Raw genomic sequence first — 18,498 nt, 5'->3', positions numbered from 1 at the left:
TCAGTGTCCTTGGGATTTATGGGAGCCTAGAGATTTATGGGAGCCTGACTCTGGGCCTTTCCCTTATCTTTCCCTGCCTAGCCCCATCTGTCCCTAACTCATTCCTCCCTCTGGAATAATAACCTTAACTGCAGTTAGGGATTGGGACAATAACCTCTCTGGCTGCTTCAGGCTGAAAAGGGACGGCATAAGGGGTCAGCAGTCAGAGCATTCCCAGGGGTTGGTCAAGAGGTCCACAGTATGGCTCCCAAGAGATGTTGGAAGGCATGAAGTGCCACAGGCACTGACAAACACAGAAATACAAAATCCAAAAATTATTTCCAAGAGTAAAATAGCATCTCTGAAATATTGACACCAGTTTCCAAGCCAATCAAACAATCCTGGAAAGACTCTGATTTTTGTCCAGTTGAGTTTGAATGTCATTTATTAATTGTGAGCCCTTATAAGAATTGTCAATTATATTAAAACAGCACATGTGTGGAAACTCTTTACCACCTAAGCGATGTTGAAGAAGCAAGCAATTGGGATGCCTGGGTGGCTCAGCGGTTAAGCGCTTGCCTTTGTTTTTGTTTTTTTTTTTAAGATTTTATTTATTTATTCATGAGAGACACACACAGAGAGAGACAGAGACAGAGACAGAGACACAGGCAGAGGGTGAAGCAGGCTCCACACAGGGAGCCCAACATGAAACTGGATGGTGGGTCTCCAGGATCATGCCCTGGGCTGAAGTCGGCGCTAAACCACTGAGCCACCCGGGCTGCCGGAGAGCTTGTCTTTGGCTCAGGGCGTGGTCCCGGAGTTCCGGGATCGAATCCCACATCAGGCTCCCTGCATGGAGCCTGCTTCTCTCTCTGCCTCTCTCTGTGTGTCTCTCATGAATAAATAAATAAAATCTAAAAAAAGAAGAAGTAGTCAATAGTTGCCAGATTTTTTAGAAATCCTGCCCTAACTTTACTTAGTTCTTGTTTTAGAGCATCTAATGCTTGGGATGTGTGGTTTCTGGTTCTGCTGAGCAAACAGTTTGTTTTATCTCACGATGTAAGACTTTTCCTAGCGCTGGGAGACCCACCAAGGAGAGGGTTAAGGCTTCTGCTTCCACAGAACTGATATGATATAAGATATCATATCATATAATATGGTATGGTCTGATATGAGAACCACATTGTCATCGCAATCAGGAGATAGATGAGGCAGTTCTTGCTGGAACAGGCTGCTGGGAGTGGGAAGAGTAACAATCCTAGTTTGCCTACAGTACATAACCCCAAGAATTGTTTAGGAATGGTGTAATAGGCCATATTGGCACAAAATAAGGCCCATCCTCTTGGTAGATGTAAGTCACTAGTTGGGGATGGGAAGTGTAAAGTTGCATTGATTAGTATAGGTTTATAGCAGGCTATGCATATACAATTGGCTTGAACTATATGTTTTTAGATGTATTGGAGGCCTGTCTTACAGAGAGCTTGAAGGTGAGTAGTAAGACTCTTGTTGAGTAATAAGACTCTTGTTGAGTCATAAAATTTTGGCCTGGGTGGCCCCCCACATCCACTAGACTATTGAAAAGCAAGCTTTGGGGATCCCTGGGTGGCTCAGCGGTGTTGAGCCTGCCTTCAGCCCAGGGCCTGATCCTGGAGACCCGGGATGGAGTCCCATGTCAGGGTCCCGGCATGGAGCCTGATTCTCCCTCTGCCTGTGTCTCTGCCTCTTTCTCTCTCTCTCTCTCTCTCTCTCTCTCTCTGTGTCTCTCATGGAGAAATAAATAAAATATTTTTTTTAAAAAAAGCAAGCGTTGGGATCCCTGGGTGGCGCAGCGGTTTGGCGCCTGCCTTTGGCCCAGGGCGCGATCCTGAAGACCCGGGATCGAATCCCACGTCGGGCTCCCAGTGCATGGAGCCTGCTTCTCCCTCTGCCTATGTCTCTGCCTCTCTCTCTCTCTCTGTGTGACTATCATAAATAAATTAAAATAAAAAATAAAAATAAAAAAAAGCAAGCGTTATGAGTAGTTGTTGGCAATACAAAACTGAGGTTGATTCATGACATTGAGAGCCATATGTACCCCAAAATTAGATGTAGCCAATAGTTTCATGGGGTTAGGGTTTATAGTGACCTTAGTGGGAAAAGAACTTCTGTAGTCAATACCGGAAGAGCCTGTTTTCATTTTACACAGGTGTATTTTCTAGCGTCCATTAACGTGCCGCTAGCGGCCAATCGTGTGGTATAATTCTTGTTTTGTTTATAGGATTGATTTGTTAAGTTGGTAAAACGAGAGCTACTGGCCATTTTCTGTTCATAAATAGCAGTGTCTTCTTCCCCCCCTACCCCCATACTATGGGGCTGGCAGGCAAAGAACAGTTGGACCAGTACTAGAGTGTTAAGGATTCCCCCACAGTTATATTAATGGCCTGGGATGTTAAAATAGAACATTCTGTCATGGCCCCCAAATACATATTATTCCATAGTAAAAGTAACCCTCAAATCATGGCTCTTAGGTTTACTTGCCTTGTCTTTTGAACAGTAAATGAAGGTCTTCTATAGGCCCATAGGAATAGGTTGGAGGATCACTTGCAGGATTATCAAGGCCTGATGTCCACTTCTTAATATGAATGATGAATCCAGGATTCAAGACCTGAAACTTTAACAGCAGTTGCAGTAGAGAGAATGACAGGATATGGTCCTTCCCATATTTTATTCACTGACGGGGATTTAGTGGGTAAAGTTTTAACCAACACCAGATCCCCCGGTTGATATATAGAGGGTCCCTTTTCCTGTGGCTGCTCTTTGGATAGTTGTTGTAGTTGGTATTGGAATTGAGCTAAAGATGTTCTGTGTTTAATCTGGGCATCTGTCTCTGGATCAAATAGAAAATCATTGGTTAGGAAAGCAAGTCCATATAACCGTTCATATGGACTAAGTCCTTGGATTTTTGGAGTATTCCTTATTCTAATTAACACTATGGGAAGGGCTGACGTCCAGGAGAGCTGGGGCTCCAAAATTATTCTGAAATAATTTCCTTAGGTGCCTTTTTAGGATCTCATTTATTTTTCCCACCTTTCCTGAGGACTGAGGTTTCCAAGCACAATGTAAGTGATAGTCTATGCCCAGGGCCTTTGATCTTCCCTGGGTGATAGTGGCCTTAAAAGAGGGATCATTGTCATTTTACAAACTTTTAGGCAAGCCAGATCTAGGTATTATTTCATAAAGCAAAACCCTGATAACTTCCTGTGCCTTTTCAGTCACATGGAAAGGCCTCTACCCAGTTGATAAAAGTATCAACCCATACTAACAAATACTGGAAACTTTTTGACTTTGGCATATGGGTAAAGCAAAAGCATTGCCCATAGTTGCTTGGTCAGTCCCTTTTGCATGTCCCCTGCAATGTATAATTGCTACCTCTAGGAGCAGAAAAACAGATTTTAAGGGACACCTGGGTGGCTCAGTGGTTGAGCATCTGCCTTTGGCTCAGGGCGTGATCCCAGGATCCAGGACCGGACTCGAGTCCCACAAGGACTTCTTGCAGGGGCCTGCTTCTCCCTCTGCCTGTATCTCTGCCTCTCTCTCTCTCTCTCTCTCTGTCTCTCATGAATGAATAAATAAAATCTTTAAAAAAAAGCCCAGATTTTAAAAGGTTATATATTTCCTGGTGATATTTTATAGGGAACCCATTTACTGTCAGGAAATGTCACTCTTTCCTGCATGGGCATGTAAGACTAAGAAGGCCTGTATAGATATTATCCTGCTTATTTTTGCTTAGTTCTAACATTCAGATCAAGGCTATTAATTCAGCTAGCAGAGCTCTAGAGCCAGGAGAAAGGGGCTTGCTTTCAATTACCTCGGAAGGTAATTACTTTTCTTTTTTTTTTTTACTTTTCAATTATCTACAGCATATCTGGCCTTCCTTATTCCCTGTTCTGTAAAGGAGCTGCCATCAGTATATAGGATCCAATCTGGATTGTCTAGTGGAGTTTCTTGCAGATCCTGTCTGGCAGAATAATTTTACATTACAATTTGGGGATTCTTGGGTGGCTCAGCAGTTGAGGTTGAGCATCTGCCTTCAGCCCAGAGTGTGGTCCTGGAGTCCTGAGATCGAATCCCACATCAGGGTCCCTGATTCTCTCTCTGCCTATGTCTCTCTCTCTCTCTGTGTCTCTCATGAGAAAATAAAATCTTAAAAAAAAAAAGAAAACTGCATAATAATTTGTTCACAATCATGTTCGAGTTTATCCTCCTCCTCCGGTAGGAAAGTTGCAGGATTTAAAGATGTATAAGTTTTTTGTTTTTAAAGATTTATTTATTTATTTATTTATTTATTTATTTATTTATTTATGAAAGGCACAGAGAGAGAGAGAGGCAGAAACACAGGCAGAGGGAGAAGCAGGCTCCATGCAGGGAGGCTGATACAGGACTGGAATCCCGGGTCTCCAGGATCACGCCCTGGGCTGAAGGCAGGCGCTCAACCACTGAGCCACCCAGAGGTCCCAAGATGTACAAGTCTTAATGCAAATAGCAGGTCCTTCTAGGAGTAAGGCTTGATATCTTAAGAGGTGACTATCAGCCAGAAGCCTCCTTTTGATTCCAATAGTCCTGTTATATTATGAGGGGCATAAACAGTTATATCTGCCTCCAAGGTTATCTTAACGACTTCAGGTATCAGGAGGGCAACAGCTGCTACAGCCCATAAACATGCCAGCCACTCACTTGCCATTATGTCTAATTCCTTGTTTAAGTATCCTATCAGTTGTTGAGTTGATCCTCTAGTCTGGGTCACAACTCCAAGAGCTATTCCGTTCCTTTCCGTGATACACAAGTTGAAATCCTTTCCCACAGAAAGACTTAGAGCTGGAACTTTTAATAAAGCTTATTTAAGTTGCAAAAGGCCTGTCAGGTCTTTAGCTCCCATGGTAGGATATAGGTTCCATTAGATTAAGTTTCCTTTATTTAGTGATATAGTGGGTGGGCTATTTCTCCAAACCCTGGTATTCATAACCTGCAGTATCCTATAATTTCCAAAAACCTTGCAGCTGTTTAAGGGTGCAAGCGAGAGGGAGAGACAAGAGAGGCTTAATCTGGGCAGCCTGGGTTGGCTCAGCGGTTTAGCACCACCTTCGGCCCAGGGCGTGATCTTGGAGACCTGGGATAGTGGGGCTCCCTGCGTGGGGCCTCTTTCTCCCTCTGCCTGTGTCTCTGCCTCTCTCTCTCTATGTGGGTCTCTCACGAATAAATAATTTTTTTTTTAAAGATAGGCTTAGTCCTTTCTTCTCCTAGAGCCCTCATGCTTTCTGATGGTATTAGGCCTAAGTATTTTATAGAGGTCTGGGATAGTCGGGCCTTTTTCCTTGACATCTTATATCCTCAAGAGGCTAAAAAGTTAAGTAAAGCAGTTGTTCCTTCTTGAGAAATCAGGTTGGTGGGAGCACAAATAAGAATGTCATCCACATAATGCAAAAACCTTAACCTGAGAATAATTAAACTCCAAAAGATCTTTTGCTAGGGCCTGACCAAATAAATGTGGACTGTCCCGAAATCCCAGGGGCAAAACAGTCCAAGTAAGCTGTGTATTTTGTCCTGTCGGATCTTCGAAAGAAAAGAGATATTGAGAGTCAGGGTGGACAGGGATACAGAAAAAGGTATCCTTAATATCTAGTATTGAGGGCAGCGCCCGGTGGCACAGCGGTTTGGCACCGCCTGCAGCCTGGGGTATGATCCTGGAGACCCGGGATCGAGTCCCACATTGGGCTCCCTGCATGGAGCCTGCTTCTCCCTCTCCCTCTCCCTCTCCCTCTGCCTGTGTCTCTGCCTCTCTCTCTGTGTCTATGAATAAATAAATAAAATCTTAAAAAAAAAAAGATCTAGTATTGAAACCCATGTAGTGTCACTGGGTATCTGTGCCAGCAGAGTATAAGGGTGGGGACAACAGGGTGGAGTGGGATGACTGCTTTGTTAATCAGGCGGAGGTCTTGAACTAACCTCCATTCACCATTAGGCTTGTATATTCCCCAAATGGGAGAGTTACAGGGGTGTTGTAGGGCTTTAAAAGTCCCTGTGCCTTTAAGTTATTTATGATGCTTTCTAATCCCCTTTTAGTCCCAGATTTTAGGGGAAATTGCTTTTGGTGGAGAACGGAGGAAGGATCCTTTAGGCGGATCACAACTAGGGAGGCAGTTTTAGCCTGTCCTGTTTTTCCTCCAGAGGGTTGACCTTCATGTCTGTTAGAGGGAGACATAAAAGTTGTCCTGGCCCCACTAATACTATGGTTGTCATTTGAGCTAAGATGTCTCTTCCTAACAAAGGAGTTGGGCTTTCAGGCATGACTAGAAATGAACGAGTGAACATTATTTCTCCCCAGACACAGCAGAGGGGCTCTGAAAAGTACTTGGTCAGGTTTCTCCCGAGACACCCCTTACAGTAACCTTATGAGTAGTGAGGCTGCCAGGATTGGAAAGGAGGACAGAATAAGCGACCCCTTATCCAGAAGGAAATTGATTTTATTTCCCTCTATGTCCAGGATAACCCGAGGCTCCTGTGTCAAGTGACAGGGGCAGAGACATAGAGCCCCCCGGGCCCCATCAATCCTGCTAGATCCCTCGAGAAAGGGACGGGTGGGCCTCCAGACTCCGTGAGGGTGGTCAACCTTCCAGTGGTCTCCTTTGCATCTAGGAGAGGGCCGTGGTGGCTTTCCGGGGCATTCCTTTTTGAAGTGCCCAATCTGTCCACATTTATAACAGGCACCAGGAGCTTCTCAGGTGGACTGAAAGTCTTGTCCTTTTAGGGCTGCCACTAGAAAAACAGCTTTCTTTTGATCTTTCCTTTCTTTTTCTCGGGCCTCCTGCTGATCTCTATTGAAAAAGATGGAATTAGCCATCTTCAGGAGGGTGTTTAGGGAGTTGTCCCAACCTATAGCCATCTTTTGTAACTTTCTCTGAATATCAGGAGCTGATTGAGTTATAAACTTATTTTTTAGTATTATTTCCCCTTCTGGAGTATCCGGGGTCAGAGAGGTATGCTATATAAAGTCTCTCTTAGTCTCTCTAAGAAGGTAGAAGGGGGCTCTAAAGCGTCCCTGAATTACTGGGGCCAGCGTGGAATAGTTTAAAGCCTTTTTCCTAGTTCTCCTCAATCCTTTCAGAATACATGCCTGAAAATGTTTCTGTTTCCAAACTCCCACAGAACTATCATAGTCCCATTAGGGGTCACCTAGAGGAACCGCCTGTTTACCCGTGGGGAAAGCCTCTTCCCCAATCTGTACTTCTTCCCCAAAGGCCACATATATTCGTCCCCAAAGGTTTCAGCAGCCTGCAAGGCAGCCTGCCTTTCTACAGCGGTCAAAGTCTGAGAAGAATCAACATTACATTTCTCCAATCTAATTCAAACAATTCAAATTTGGGTTATATTTTGCAAGACTTCAATATATTGGTCAGGGTTATCTGTGAACTTGCCCAAGTCACTCTTGATCTGTTTAAAGTCTTGGAGAGAGAATGGCACATTTACTTTCCTGGGACCAAATTCACTAGGCATTTCAGGTATCGGATATAGCCAGTGCGCCTTTTTCTTACTGGGAGGGTTCTCAGTTTGAGGCAACTCCAGATTAGGCGGGCAGGAGGGTTTAAGGGGCAGGCTTTTCCTGGGAAGGAGCCTCAGGGGGCAGATTATTATACATTCCCTTCTCCTGATATTTTACAGAGGCCAGGGGGGAGGTGTTTGCCTTACTAGATTTACATAAGTCTATCTGCTCTCCTAAGGCAAAGAAAGCTTGCACAAAAGGAACTTCTGACCATTTACCCTCCCTTTTACAATATAGATCTAACTGTAAGATAGTATTGTATTCAATACTTCCCTCAGGAGGCCAGGTCTCTCCATCCTCCAGGCGATATTGAGGCCAAGCCTGGGAACAAAAAAACTTCATACACTTTCTTTTAAGCGTCAGTGGGTCAAATTTTCCACAATTTTTCAGAATGCAATCCAGAGGTGTCTCCACCAAGGATGGTTTGTTTCCCATCTCGTGATCTTGGTAGGAGTCTCTTACTGCGTACCTGTTATAGAGAGGTGACTATGAAGGCCTCCCTACAAATCAGCTCTCAACTAAACCAAGGCGTCCCTTGGTTCACCTACCCAAGGTGAAAGAGTAGCCTAACATCTTGGGATGAGGTGGGATCAGGCTGGTGGGAGTAGCCACTCTTACCGATCCTTCACCTAATCTTCCTGGTCTCCTGTGGATCTCCCCGAAAAAGTTTGGCCTAATCATAGAGTTTAGCGAGGTTAATAGTTTTTTTTTTGTTTGTTTGTTTGTTTGTTTTAGGTTAATAGTTTAAACTATGATATTCCTTTTAGAAGGTTGAGGAAGCAAGCGAAACATATAGGGTCTCTCAGGGGGAGGCGTATGCTACTTGTGGATAAGGCTTCCCTGGAGGTGTGACCCCCCAGGGCCAGTCTCCATTCTTTTATGTGTCTTGGAGACCCCAAGGCCACCAAAGGTAATCGAGGGCAGGCTCAGAGCGCTGAATTGCCAGTGCACCCTGCAATGAACCTTAGACTAGCCTGGAATCCTACAAATGACTTATTCTTCAGAGCTCTCTTGCATGAGCCCTCATTGTCTGGTCATGTAAATTTGCTTGCATTCTTAGCCCCATGATCAGTCAGACCACTTATAAGCCAATTCCAAATAAGTTTCCTTACCTCACACTTGGTGCTTTTCTGTTCATATACATGAGGTCCCATTTGCAAGCATGACCCCACAGTAAGCAAAGTCTCTGAGGTGGGGAAAAACCAATTAAGAAAGCCAGAAGAGGGATCCCTGGGTGGCGCAGTGGTTTAGCGCCTGCCTTTGGCCCAGGGCGCGATCCTGGACACCCGGGATCGAGTCCCACGTCGGGCTCCCGGTGCATGGAGCCTGCCTCTCTCTCTGCCTCTCTCTCTCTCTCTCTCTCTCTCTCTGTCTGTGACTATCATAAATAAATAAATAAATAAATAAATAAATAAATAAATAAATAAATAAATAAAAGCAAGCCAGAAGACTGAAAGCAGAACTAGTTAGGGGTAGGCCAACATGCCCTTCCTTTGGGGAAGGAAGATCGACCAAACCTTTCCCCAGAAGCTTGTCACCTGAGTCTTCAGACTGGCAGTCATGTTACTCACCTTTAACTGGCTGACACGTGTCCGGTTTTGCTGTTTGTTATGAGAAGAGGTTATCCAAGGGAGAGACATCTCCCAGGAAAGAAAAGGAAAGAGTCCGCATTTACTCAGCCTTCCGTGTGACCGATCCCGGGTGTCAGCACCAAAATGAAGCCGGAGAGCTTGTTCTCATCTCACGGCGTCGAAGAATGAACCTCGAGGACCAAGGAGAGAGGATAGCAAAGGAAGTTTATTAAGCAAAGGTATAGAGAAAGCTCTCAGAAGTGAGAGGGGTCCTGACAAGGTTGCTGCTGAAGGCTTTTTGGCTGGCCTTTTATTGAGAACCTAACCAGGGAGCCCACAGCCATGAGGTCTCTTTGTGCTGTCTGGAGAGAATGACATATGGCTGTTTTGGGGTCTGAGCAGTTTCTGTGGTTGCTTGGTAACCATCAAAGGAAGATACTCACTCCTTAACACTTTGGAGTGAGGGGCCAGATTTACATTTTTGTCTCTGTTTCTGCTGCCTTATCTCTGTTTACTTGGGAGAGTAGGAGCCTGCCTCTGGGCCTTTCAGTGTCCTTGGGATTTATGGGAGCCCAGAGATTTATGGAAGCCTGACTCTGGGCCTTTCCCTTATCTTTCCCTGCCTAGCCCCATCTGTCCCTAACTCAACACCACATAGTCTTTCACCCTTTTTGAATTTTGAACCATGTAAAATGTATTACGTTTTTAACAATAATTCACTTTATTTGAGAGAGAGGATGCATGCACGCATGAAGTGGGGGGGGGAGAGGGAGAGGGAGAGAGAAAAATCTCAAGCAGACTTCCCCACTGAGCCTGGAGCCCAACAGGAGGCTCCTATCTCATGACCCTGAGATCATGACCTGATCTAAAATCAAGAATTGGACACTCAACTGACTGAGCTACCCAGGCACCGGCAGGTGAAATTAATTTTAATAATGTATTGTATCTAATCCAATATATCTAACATATTATCACTTCAACAACTAACCAAAAAATTGTTAATGAGAGGATTTAATTTTTTTCAAACTAATGTATTCAAAATCTGGTATGAGGGAGAAGGGACAAATCCTCCTTACAGGAGAATTCCAGTTAATAGATACAGTATTGACAGGATTAGAACAATCCCCCCTTGCACACCACAGTAGTAATTGCTGTAGGCCAAATCCACCTATAAACATTCAAATTAGTGGGTGAAACTTTAAGGTGAAAAAGGATATTTGCAACTACCTCCCCTTCAAATAGGTATCATTTCTGTGGTGGCTTTAACATGTGTCCACACGTTCTCTGATGCCCTCCTCCCCAGGCTGTGAAGCTTGGTTCCCCTCCCCTGGAGTGTGAGTTAGACTTAGCTTCCAACAGATAGAATGTGGAAAGGGGAAAAATAAAGACTTGACAGTGGAGAAATCTGTCAGGTGCCGCCTGAACCAAACAGTCAGATTAGCATCCCCAGTAACAAGTCTTGAGATAGCATGGCACCCTAAAATGATGTGATGAGAAGCGTACTTCATCCTGTGGCATTCTTCTTCCCAACTTCCATAACTGCAGCCTGACCTTGGGAAAGCTAGCTGAAGGACGTGCTGCAAAATATCTGACCAGCACTCTTCAAAAGTGCCAAGGTCACAAAAGACAAGGAAAGACCAGGAAACTGTCACTGAGTGGAGGACAGTGAGCAGACATGGTATATAGAAACCCCCTCTATTATCTTTGCAACTCTTCTACAAATCTCTCATTACTTTTGCGCTCTTTGGTCTGGAGCACAGAAGCGAGATGACAAAGGGGATGTCATCATTTGGAAGGCGTCGCAGTAAGATGCACAAATCATGCTGCCGCTGCGGCTCTCAGGCCTACCACCTTCAGAAGTCTACCCGTGGCAAACGTGGCTACCCTGCCAAGCGGAAGACAAAGTATAACTGGAGTGCCAAGGCTAAAAGGTGAACCACCACTGAGACCGGTTGAATAAGGCACCTAAAAATTGTCCACCACAGATTCAGGCCTGGGTTCTGTGAAGGAACGACACCTCAGCCCAGGAGGGCACCCAGTCCATCTGAAGGATTTCAATGATTAGTCACACAATAAATGTTCTGGTTTAAAATAAAATAAGGGGCGCCTGGGTGGCTCAGAGGTTGAGCGTCTGCCTTTGGCTCAGGTCGTGATTCCAGGGTCCCGGGGCTCCTACAGGGAGCCTGCTTCTCCCTCTGCCTGTGTCTCTGCCTCTCTCATAAATAAATAAATAAATAAATAAATAAATAAATAAATAAATAAATAAATAAATAAATAAAATCTTTTTTTAAAAAAAAGATAATAATACAACTGTTTTGGTCAAGATGGAGTAACAGGAATCAGGTTCGCCCTCCCAACTGAAAAAAAAAAAAAAAGGATCAACCAGGAACCTGGTGAGTGAGAGGAGCCCCACAGTGGCCCCAACTGACTTCTCTGGGAGCTTCCAGGCTGTTGTGGAGATTTTAATACTCTCAATAAACGAGGAAACAAGTAGACAGAAAATCAGTTAAGGTATCAGTACGGGGAGGTTTAGCCGACACCATCATCCAACCTAACTGACATGTACAGGGGGCTGCATCCCGCAACAGCAGAATGCACAAGGCCTTGGGCCCAGGTGGCTCCCGGAGACCCGAGGGGCACCTGGAGGCTCTGAACTCACTGGACAGCGAGCCCGTAGCGGCCTCGGGCGCCCTCTGGTGTTCCTGCAAGGTGGTGGCAGCTCAGCCGGCTGCCCTCTTCACCGCCGGGGGCAGCTGTTTCCTTTAGCCGGCGATCCCACCTCTCAGAGGTGGGGGGAGGTCGGGGAGAGTGGGAAGGGCTGACGGGCTTGGGCGGGGGGGGGCCAGGTTCCCCTTCGGCTCCACCCCTTCCTTTCCCCGAGCCTGAGCACCCAACCCAGGCCCCTCCCCCCAGGGGCTGCCCCTCCCGGCTGCGGAGCCTTGCGTGCCCTCCCCATCCCTGCTGACCCAAGGGGCCAGGTGATTTCTCAAGCCAGCTTCGGAGGAGCTCCTTCGCCTCACCCCCAACTGGGTCAAGGAAGACGAGACCCGAGGCCACTGCCTGGGCTCTCGGAGGCTGTGCCGGGGCGGGGAGCGGAGATGCCCCCAGGGTGAGACCGAGGAGCAGAGCAATATCGGTAGGGATGGGGAAGGCATCAGTGGGAGGTATGGGGTGAGAGCGCCCGCCCTGGGGAGACGACCAGCAACATTCATGCCCCAACTCTTCGTCCCAAATCTTGTGTAGAGAGCAGGCTGAGAGGGGAGCAATCCAGGGTGCAAGTCACTGTGTGAGTCTGGTGATCCCTAACCTCTCTGTGGCTTGTTTTTTTTTTTCCGTCTAAAATAGGGCCAACGGGGATCCCTGGGTGGCGCAGCGGTTTGGCGCCTGCCTTTGGCCCAGGGCGCGATCCTGGAGACCCAGGATTGAATCCCACGTCAGGCTCCCGGTGCATGGAGCCTGCTTCTCCCTCTGCCTGTGTCTCTGCCTCTCTCTCTCTCTCTCTCTCACTATGTGCCTATCATAAAAAAAAATAATAATAAATAAATAAATAAAATAAAATAGGGCCAACGAGGGCACCTGGGTTGAGCATCTGCCTTTGGCTCAGGGCGTGATCCCAGGTCCCGGGGAATTGACTTGGCATGGGGCTCCCCACAGGGAGCCTGCTTCTCCCTCTGCCTATGTCTCTGTCTCTCTGTGTGTCTCTCATGAATAATAAATAAAATCTTTTTAAAAAATAACAAAAATAGGGCCAATGAGAATGCCAGTCTCTTGAGACAGTTTGAAGACCTGTGGGCTACACACAGTGTTTGGCATGTAGGAGTGCTCCATAAATGCCAGCTCGTCCTCGTGCCAGAGGAGACATCTGGGGTTCAAATTAGCAGGCTTCACACAAGTTATAATTATGGATGACTCAGACGTGGTCCTGCCCTTGGACCCTGCGGGCCAACAGTGGCAATATAACAGAGTCAGGGCTGCAGCTGAAGGACGAGGTAATGTCCTATCACAGAGGACAAGTGCCAGGACATTCAGAGGGCAACACACACAGTGCTTGTCTGTGCCATGCTGTGTACTCAGTACTTTGCATAAACGCACTTTTTGTCCTCATCCCACCGTAATGTGGTAATCATTTCTTCAAATCACAATAAAGGAACCTGAACACAATGTGTAAGCCTCTTGCCCAAGGCTACAGAGGTGACATCTGAGCCCAAATGGACCAGGTCCAGAGTGCCCCATAACTCTGGCACCGACAGATGCAGCAGAAATGACCAGATTCTGCCAATTGATCAACCTTAGAGGGAATGAGGTCATACTCGTAGCCGCCCATGAGGGTCTACACAGACACACGCAAGCACCAAAGTATACGGTAGGTACCCAGGCATCATGTTTCCACAGACAAACACACTGGTTTATCCTGCCTATGACAAGTGCTCAGAAAATCCTCTGGAAAACCACTCTGACAATGGTGTACATTGTTGGGAAAAATGTAATCAGTGCAAATGAACTCACAGACACACACTTCCATCTATGAATCGGTGGGCCCCTTGAATAAACCTGCTACACGTTTGGTGTGTGAATTATTAGAATGGTATGTGTGTGGGCATGCCGATGCACTCAGTATGTATTTGCACTTACACTGATTTTTTTTTGTTTGTTTGCAGTTACATTTATTGAGCATCTACTATGTGTAAGTAAAGCTAAGGCTCGGAGAAGTGAAGTGGCTTGCCCAAGCTCAAACAGCTAGGAAATGGCTGGGATTCAAACCCTGGTCCTGCAATATTGGGCAGTGGTGTCTGTCTCCACTACCGGGCATGTTCAAAAGCGAACAGCGCCATAGTTGGATGTTCCCATTGACATTCCATGTAAACTTGGACCATTGTGTCCTGTTACAGGCCACATCCCCGCGTGCTTGTTCACAGGTGTGCTCCCTTGCTCAGAGTGGTGGTGGGGCTGGTGACTCTGGCCCCCCTCCCAGTCTCAGGCTGGGCTGGCATCACCAAGGACTGCGAGCTTCCTGTCCCAGCCTTGCCAAGCCCTAAAGCACACAACTCAAAGCCAGGCCCTGGGCACCAGGCCATCAGGAGCCTGGTGATGGATTTCATAGGAAATCCTCATAGGATTTCATAAGCATCTGGCTCCAGACCTGCGGTCAAGGCAGGGAGAGGGAGGGAGGAAAACAGGATGTCCACCGGGTGTGTGTGGCTCCGGGTAGGCCCGCTGGCCGGGTTTGGCTGGCGGGGGCGGTGGGGGGGGTTGGCTGCCAGGCTGTGGCATCTAATGCACACTCAGCAGGATGCTTGCTGTGTGAGGGATGCGGAGGGTGCACTGGGAGGGGTCAGGGCCACACTGTTGCCAGATCCCGGAGGCCCTGGGGGAGGGAGGAGAGAAACAGGAGGGAGGGGGTAAGTAATAGAACACGGAAAGAGGAAAGAGGTGAATTCATCTTCTCTACAGATCTTGAGTGCCTGTCCTGGGCTGGGCACTGTGGGTGTGGGGTGGGCAGGGGGCACTGAGTCCTGCTGTTGCAGAGCTCAGAGAGCTCAAATGGCACCCATCGGACCGGGGAACTGGGAGGACCCAGCCAGTGGGAGGAGTCATCAATGTGTCCGTAGGGAGAAGAGTATGCAAGAGTGTGCAATAGTGTATGTATACACACACAAGCACCCGTACAGCCTGCTGTCCACGTATGTCCTGTGAGCACAAGCATGGCCTCATTCCTCCCCCTCCTAGGTCTCCCCCTGACCCCATCCAGTCCCTTCCAATCATAGGACAAAAGTTCCCCCTCAGCCCAGACTCTGGAGCTCAGGGGTAAAGGCCTCCCAGAAAATAGACCCCTGGTGTCCCTCACATAGACCTCTCTACCAGGAGCCCTGAGTAGTGAGGCACATGAGCAGCCCCGGGCCACTGCCTGGGTGCCCAGGCATGTGGGATGTGCCCAGGTACGTGTCCTGCGTTGAAGGTACTGGAAGTGCTTCTGGGGAGTCCCACAGAGGTGTGATGTCCTTGGCCACTGAGTCCCCACTGTGGGCATAGGCACTGTGCTCAGTGCTTCAGACAGGGTGAGTGACCTTAGGCATGTCGGCCTGTCAGAGCCCTGGCTTCTAATCTAAAAAATGGAGTAGCGATACTCACTTCCAGTCTTGTTAGAGTAATGCAGTGAGCCATGATCCCAACAGTCTTATTATTTTCCCCAAGTCTTTGTCTTCCCAGGGATCCCATGTGCTCCTTAACAGCAGGCCCTGGGCTTCATATTCCTGTTTCTCTCATGACTCATCATCACATAGGATCAAATAAATACTTGCTATAAGAATTGTTGAGCAGAGGTGCCTGGGTGGCTCAGTGGTTGAGCATCTGCCTTCTGTTCAAGTCATGATCCCAGGGTCCTGGGATCGAGTCCCACATCGGGCTCCCCACAGAGGGCTTGCGTCTCCCACTGCCTGTGTCTCTGCCTCTCTTTGTGTTTCTCTCATGAATAAATAAATAAATAAATAAAGTCTTAAAAAAAAGAAAAGAACTGTTGAGCAGAGCTGTTCATTCCCTACAGGTAATGACAGCCATTTGCACCTACTTAATAAAAATACCCAGCTGGGCAGCCCGGGTGGCTCAGCGGCTTAGCGCCGCCTTCAACCCAGGGCCTGAGCCTGGGGACCAGGAATCAAGTCCCATGTCAGGCTCCCTGCGTAGAGCCTGCTTCTCCCTCTGCCTGTGTCTCTGCCTCTCTCTCTCTCTGTGTCTCTCATGAATAAATAAATAAAATCTTAAAAAATAATACTCAGCAATTCTGAGCTTTTATTATATGTGGGGCATTGCGCTGAGCACTTTACATTCATTCTTTTGACAATTCATTGACCACCCAGAAGGAGCTGGCTCTGTGCTAGACGTAAGAATGTGGCATTGCTGCCCTGTAGGTTCTTTCTGGTGGGTTTGGGAGGGACAGATGATAAATAATTTAATACACAAGTGAGATCATTTCAAACTTTGGCAAGTACTGTGAGTAAATTAAGACAGGGCTAGGACCAGGGGCCCAAGGCAGGACGAATTTGGTTTGTACAAGGACTAGAAAAAAAGGAGCACGTTTGGAGCTGACTGAACAAGGTGGGGGTGGAGGAGGCAGGCCAGGCTGGCCTGGGCCAGCTCCTCAATGGTCATTCCAACTTTACAGACAGGGAGCTACTGCTGGTAGAGGGCAAGCGACTGGCCTGACGTTCCAGTACTGGTTAGAGCCTAAGCAAAGATACAAACCTAGGTCCAACCTGGCTCTAGATCCAAGCATGTTTTTCCTTCACTGTGGACTGCTGCAGAGACACACATCTGTGCACTACCCAGTAATATACGCATGTTGGCACACACGTGCACACTACACACACTCTGCACGCTGGCCCACAGTGAGGGGCTGCAGGCTCAACTGTCACTAAGTGTCAGAGGAGCAGAGAGCCTAGGAGCCAAATATTTCTGATATTTTTCCCTGGCTTGTGGGGCCAAGTAGGAGGGCTAGATGTCACCTTTGGCCAGCATTCCAGAAGTTCTGGGCCAAAAGAGGATCAAATGACAGGAAGACAGAGTGAGTGGGAACTTTGGGGCGGGATGCAGACATGGGGGGAGATGATAGAGAAGTGACAGCCCAGACTATGGGCTCTTCTGGGCAGGGGAAGGAGGTGAGAATGGAGGCGAGAACGGAGGCAGCAGAGGGAGTTGAAACGTTCTTGGAAGCATAGTCCCTGCCAGGCCAACACCTGGCTTCCTCTTACCTTTGCTGGGTCACCTCCCCAGATAGGGTGCTCACTGCTCACCGAGGTAGCCTGGGAGGGGCTGACTTTGATAACTTCCTCTTCACCATCTGCTTTGTGGCTGTAAAATGTGAAAAGACTCATCTGTTAGAATGAGAAACATACGGAAGCCGCATGAAGGCACTTCCGTTTTTCTGAATCGGATTGGTAGAGATGGAAAACTTTGATAAGGCACTGTTCCCTCGAAGTTGTGGGGAAATAAGCAGTCATAGGCTCTGCTAGGAGGAATTGGCACAATCTCAATGGATGGTCCATCCAGAAATTTCCCTTATAAGTGCAGGTGCCCAGGGGCTCCTGAGTGGCTCAGTCGGCTATGCATCTGACTTGATCTCAGCTCAGGTCCTGCTTGATCTCAGGGTTGTGAGTTCAAGCTCCACACTGGGCTCCATGCTGGGCATGGAACCTGCTTAAAAAAAAAAAAAAAAGTGCAAATGCCCAAACTTTTGACTTAGCCATTCTATTTCTAGGAAATTAGCTCAGAGTTGCTCTCTACTCCTCCACTTACAAATACTGCAGCATTGTTTGTACTAGTCAGACTGGAAATAACGAAGTGTTCATTGACAAGGGATGATTTCAATACACCAGTACATCCCTACAATGGAATACTACAAAGCTGTAAAAAATCAGAAAGTTCTTTTTGAAGGGATGTAGAATGATCCCCAAGACAAATCGCTAAGTAGGAAGAAAAAAAGCAATCTGAAGGACCGTGTATATGCTCCCACCTGTGTGTAAAGTGAATGATAGTCATCACTATGTCTTTAAGGAAACATAAGAAAATTGGTTGCCCCCAGAAAGAGGAACTAGGGGGCTGGAAACAGGAAAGAAAGGGAGACTTCAAGTATTACCCATTGTACCTTTTGAACTTTGAGTCAAAATTTGAATAAATACAAATATTAAAAAATCTATCCTCCTGAAAGTGCCACATTCCTACACACTCCTTGCCCTCAGCAAGCTCCTTGTCTCCTTGGACAAAACATTCTGGAAGAGAAAAAAAAGACAAGAGGCCTGAGTGTAAATTCTACTTCCATCACTGACCCACAATGCGACCTTGGGCAAAATGCTTTCCCTCTCCGGTTCGTATTATACGACACCCAAACAATGCCCCCAGCTCTGGCATTCTATGTCCTCCTGGTAGACCAAGCACAATGGCTAGAGCCAGAGGGTAGGCACAATGGCTCCTTGCTTCTTTTTTTTTTTTTTTTTTTTTTGCTCCTTGCTTCTTGATTCATCCGATTTACCTAAACTGAGTACCTCCCATGTGCCAGGTTCGTCTCCATTTCTTGCCCTACAAGCCCCCAACCCTGGTGCCTGGCATGGGAGTTAGTACACCACAGGAATTTAGGATAGACTTCTTAGCTTACAAATGAGGAATGGCTATTCAGGCGGATGCAAGGTGAATATGGATGGACAGGTAGACAGAAGAAGGCAGCTAAACAGATTCATGGGTGGATGGATCTTTAAGACCATGGACTTTGCTCAATCCTACAGCCCTCCTCATGGCTACCGCCTATTTTTTTGATTGTTTTTGTACTCCCTTTTTTTGCAGCAAAGGTCTTTGAAAGAGTGTCTATACTCACTGTCTCTAATT

At 47.0% G+C, this 18,498-nt stretch overlaps 1 long non-coding RNA gene across 2 annotated transcripts; it reads right to left on the bottom strand.

Moving 5' to 3' along the window:
* Positions 1-1,994: 1,994 nt before the first annotated feature.
* LOC140617864 (uncharacterized) lies at positions 1,995-16,985 on the bottom strand. 2 transcript variants are annotated; one of them, XR_012018019.1, is made up of 3 exons: positions 16,872-16,985; positions 9,127-9,317; positions 1,995-2,629 (listed from the first exon to the last, which is right to left on the bottom strand). It is a non-coding gene; the product is annotated as an uncharacterized lncRNA (long non-coding RNA). The 2 variants fall into 2 exon arrangements; XR_012018018.1 differs by lacking the exon at positions 16,872-16,985 and adding an exon at positions 11,786-11,920.
* Positions 16,986-18,498: the final 1,513 nt, after the last annotated feature.

The sequence above is a fragment of the Canis lupus genome, chromosome 26 (assembly GCF_048164855.1).
Source record: "Canis lupus baileyi chromosome 26, mCanLup2.hap1, whole genome shotgun sequence".
Classification (NCBI taxonomy): Eukaryota; Metazoa; Chordata; class Mammalia; order Carnivora; family Canidae; genus Canis; species Canis lupus.
The sequence above is the reverse complement of the archived record's forward strand: the minus strand, read 5'-3'. Positions and strand labels throughout refer to the sequence as shown.